Source organism: Triticum dicoccoides, chromosome 6B, assembly GCF_002162155.2.
Source record: "Triticum dicoccoides isolate Atlit2015 ecotype Zavitan chromosome 6B, WEW_v2.0, whole genome shotgun sequence".
In the NCBI taxonomy this organism is placed as follows: domain Eukaryota; kingdom Viridiplantae; phylum Streptophyta; class Magnoliopsida; order Poales; family Poaceae; genus Triticum; species Triticum dicoccoides.
Window position 1 is genome coordinate 432703712 of NC_041391.1, and position 5435 is coordinate 432709146.

The following is a 5435-nucleotide window of genomic DNA, read 5'->3' on the forward strand; positions in this document are numbered from 1 at the left end:
TAATTTTCTGCATTTCCCTACATCCAATTCATTGCAAATCATTTAGTTAATTCTTTGCACATCCTTGTGAGATCTTATTTTCCTAGTGAGCTGAGGTGACAAGAAGTTACACTCTGGGTTGAACTCGGTCTCACCGGATTGATTACTTCGGCTGAACCAAATAAACTCGGTGCCACCGATTGCAACCACTCGGTGCTACCGATTTCAATCCCGAGACAAAATCTGTGCCACTTGCATTCTGCATATTTTTCCTAGCTCCACTCTTTGTAACTTGTCCTCTACCAGCATCAATATTACACGTGGATTTGAAATGTGACTCCAGGACCAAACCTACTTGACTCATGCCTAAGTTCCTTCTTGGAAATTGATGTCAAAGGGGGGGGGGAGAGCACATCAAAGCTTATCAAATAAGAGCGAATGCACTCATAAAAGCTTCTCCCGATGCTCTTATTCTTAAGAGGAAAGTTGTCTCATGTCTTCAAGAGGGGAAAAACATGATAGTATATGTTATGACTTTATCTGCTCTGGTTATTTTCTTGTTTGCTCTTATTTCCTGCTACCCTAGCTTCTCCCATTATCCCATGTTAGATTCAGGGGGAGAAAGACATCTAAGGGAAGAAAATCTTTGGAATTCATGCATACCTTTATTCTTGGGGACATGTTAATATCCAAATAGAGTACCTAGTACTCACACTCTACATGTCATCCCAGTCTTGGTATTCTTGTGCTCTTTAGTTCTTGCTCTGTCTAGTAGATGTTCTTGTGTTATCTAACCTTGTTTACCCAGGTACATCTTCTTCAAGCTAGCTCAAGACCACAAGGTAAGTATATGCATCACACTCATGTGCATGAAGATCTCTTGCTGTGGTACATATTGTTTGCAAGAGAGACTCATGAACATGAAGGTGTAATTCCAGTATCTATATCATTTGCTCTGATGCATATAGCCAAGACACATGTAACTCATTGCTTGCTCTGACATGTTTATGCATTCTCATACACTTATGATCTATCATCACATGATTTCATACATGTAGGGGGAGCCAATGCATGTTGCACGTCTTTCCAAAGCTTTACTTGCTATTTCCTTATATCTTTATCTAAAGCTTTGATGTATGTTGTCATCAATTACCAAAAAGGGGGAGATTGAAAGCACAAGTGCTCCCTGGGTGATTTTGGTAATTCATGACAACATATCTTTTGTTGGACTAATATTTCTACCTAGTATTTTTCAGATAAGTTCAACATTGGAGTGGCATGGACAAGAGGATGTGGAACCTTTTCAAGATGCTAAGGACAAATATTGGCAAAAGCTCAAGATTCTACATTTTCTATTTTAAGTGATCCAAGATCACATTGAGTCCATAGGAAAACCAATACTATTAAAAGGGGATGAGGTGTTGCTTAATGGATTGCTTGCTCAAAGTGCTTAGTGATATGCTCGAAAACCCTCAGCCACTTTCTCATTTCCACATATGTCCTAAACCTAAATGTCAAACTCGGCCCCACCGACTTTGTCTATCCGGCGCCACCGAGTTTCATCTTATTCAGCCACTGCAAAACCCTAGTCACTTCGGCCTCACCAATAGGATCTCAGTCTCACCGAGATGGGCTTGAAAACTCTCTGTGATCTATTGCAACATTTTCGGTCTAACCGAGTTTGTGTAGTCGGTCCCACCGAGTTTGCTTGACCAATCCTCTGTTTACTTATTACCAAAATCGGTCTCACCGAGTTTGACTAATCGGTCAAACCGAGTTGCGGTTTTACGCTAACCCCTTCACATCGGTCTCACCGATATGACTATATCGGTCCCACCGAAAATCTTAACGATCACATTTTTACCTAAATCGGTTTGACCGAGTTTGTTGATTCGGTCCCACCGAGTTTGGGAATCTGTGTGTAACGGCTAGATTTTGTGTGGAGGCTATATATACCCCTCCACACACTCTTCATTTGTGAGAAGAGCCATCAGAACAAACCTACACTTCCACTACTAATTTTCTGAGAGAGAACCACCTACTCATGTGTTGAGACCAAGATACTCCAATCCTACCATATGAATCTTGATCTCTAGCCTTCCCCAAGTTGCTTTCCACTCAAATCATCTTTCCACCATAGCCAAATCTGTGTGAGAGAGTTGAGTGTTGGGGAGACTATCATTTGAAGCACAAGAGCAAGGATTCATCAACAACACACCATTTATTACCTTTTGGAGAGTGGTGTCTCCTAGATTGGTCAGATGTCACTTGGGAGCCTCCGTAAAGATTGTGCAGTTGAACCAAGGAGTTTGTAAGGACAAGGAGATCGCCTACTTCGTGAAGATCTACCCTAGTGAGGCAAGTCCTTCGTGGGGGATGGCCATGATGGGATAGACAAGGTTGCTTCTTCATGGACCCTTCGTGGGTGGAGCCCTCCGTGGACTCGCGCAACCATCCCTTCGTGGGTTGAAGTCTCCATCAACGTGGATGTACGATAGCACCACCTATCAGAACCACGCCAAAAATCTCCGTGTCTCCAATTGCGTTTGCACACTCCAATCCCATCCCTTTACTTTCTTGCAAGTTGCATGCTTTACTTTCCGCTACTCATATACTCTTTGCATGCTTGCTTGAATTGTAGCGTGTATGCTTGAAATTGTGTCAATCTACCACCTCAACTTGAAAAACTTAAAAATTGCCAACTTTGTTCGTTGAGGGTCTAATCATCCCCCTCTAGACACCTCTTCTCGATCCTTTCAATTGGTATCAGAGCATTGGTCTCCATTGCTTTGGTTTAATCACCATTGGAGGAAGATGGATGAGTCTACGTTGGGGAGTCTTAGACGTAGAGTGTCTATGCTTAATGGAGAGTTCTTTAGTGAGTGGAAAAATGAGATGCTTGGAATTTTTCATGAATATCACTTGAACAAGTACATTACTACTCCTTGTGAACCCCTTGTTGATCCCTTGCATCTTACCCATGATGAGTTTCTTGACATGATTCGCAATCTTAGAGCTATCAATCTTAGCACTAGAGGATTGCCTAGAAATTTGATTGGTCACTTGTCTACTCTTGATTATGCTTATACTATATGGAGATTTCTTGAGGAACGATTTCCAGCCTATTCCTTGAAAAACTTAGATGGGATTCTTCACAAGTCTATGAAGGAAATATGCCCTAGAGGCAATAATAAAGTTATTATTTATTTCCTTATATCATGATAAATGTTTATTATTCATGCTAGAATTGTATTAACCGGAAACATAATACATGTGTGAATACATAGACAAACAGAGTGTCACTAGTATGCCTCTACTTGACTAGCTCGTTAATCAAAGATGGTTATGTTCCCCGACCATGAACAATGAGTTGTTATTTGATTAACGAGGTCACATCATTAGTTGAATGATCTGATTGACATGACCCATTCCATTAGCTTAGCACCCGATCGTTTAGTATGTTGCTATTGCTTTCTTCATGACTTATACATGTTCCTATGACTATGAGATTATGCAACTCCCGTTTACCGGAGGAACACTTTGGGTACTACCAAACGTCACAACATAACTGGGTGATTATAAAGGAGTACTACAGGTGTCTCCAATGGTCGATGTTGGGTTGGCGTATTTCGAGATTAGGATTTGTCACTCCGATTGTCGGAGAGGTATCTCTGGGCCCTCTCGGTAATACACATCACATAAGCCTTGCAAGCATTACAACTAATATGTTAGTTGTGAGATGATGTATTACGGAACGAGTAAAGAGACTTGCCAGTAACGAGATTGAACTAGGTATTGGATACCGACGATCGAATCTAGGGCAAGTAACATACCGATGACAAAGGGAACAACGTATGTTGTTATGCGGTCTGACCGATAAAGATCTTCGTAGAATATGTAGGAGCCAATATGGGCATCCAGGTCCCGCTATTGGTTATTGACCGGAGACGTGTCTCGGTCATGTCTACATTGTTCTCGAACCCGTAGGGTCTGCACGCTTAAGGTTATGATGACAGTTATATTATGAGTTTATGCATTTTGATGTACCGAAGGTTGTTCGGAGTCCCGGATGTGATCATGGACATGACGAGGAGTCTCGAAATGGTCGAGACATAAAGATTGATATATTGGAAGTCTATGTTTGGACATCGGAAGTGTTCCGGGTGAAATCGGGATTTTACCGGGTTACCGGGAGGTTACCGGAACCCCCCGGGAGCCATATGGGCCATCATGGGCCTTAGTGGAAAGGAGAAAGGGGCAGCCCAAGGGGGCTGCGCGCCTCCCCCCTTCCCCTAGTCCTATTAGGACTAGGAGAGGTAGCCGGCCACCCCTCTCCCTCTTTCCCCCTTGGGAATCCTAGTTGGAATAGGATTGGGGGGGGGGAGTCCTACTCCCGGTAGGAGTAGGACTCCTCCTGCGCCACCTCCTCCTGGCCGGCGCCTCCTCCCCCCCTTGGCTCCTTTATATACGGAGGCAGGGGCACCTCTAAACACACAAGTTGACACAAGTTGATCCACGTGATCTATTCCTTAGCCGTGTGCGGTGCCCCCTGCCACCATATACCTCGATAATACTGTAGCGGAGTTTAGGCGAAGCCCTGCTGTTGTAGTTCATCAAGATCGTCACCACGCCGTCGTGCTGACGAAACTCTTCCCCGACACTTTGCTGGATCGGAGTCCGGGGATCGTCATCGGGCTGAACGTGTGCTCGAACTCGGAGGTGCCGTAGTTTCGGTGCTTGATCGGTTGGATCGTGAAGACGTACGACTACTTCCTCTACGTCGTGTCATCGCTTCCGCAGTCGGTCTGCGTTGGGTACGTAGACAACACTCTCCTCTCGTTGCTATGCATCACATGATCCTGTGTGCGCGTAGGAATTTTTTTTTGAAATTACTACGAAACCCAACAGTGGCATCCGAGCCTAGGTTATTTATGTTGATGTTATATGCACGAGTAGAACACAAGTGAGTTGTGGACGATACAAGTCATACTGCCTACCAGCATGTCATACTTTGGTTCGGCGGTATTGTTGGACGAGACGACCCAGACCAACCTTACGCGTACGCTTACGCGAGACCGGTTCCCTCGACGTGCTTTGCACATAGATGGCTTGCGGGCGACTGTCTCTCCAACTTTAGTTAAACCAAGTATGGCTACGCCCGGTCCTTGAGAAGGTTAAAACGGAGTCTATTTGACAAACTATCGTTGTGGTTTTGATGCGTAGGTGAGATTGGTTCTTACTTAAGCCCGTAGCAGCCACGTAAAACATGCAACAACAAAGTAGAGGACGTCTAACTTGTTTTTGCAGGGCATGTTGTGATGTGATATGGTCAAAGCATGACGCTGAATTTTATTGTATGAGATGATCATGTTTTGTAACCGAGTTATCGGCAACTGGCAGGAGCCATATGGTTGTCGCTTTATTGTATGCAATGCAATCGCGATGTAATGCTTTAC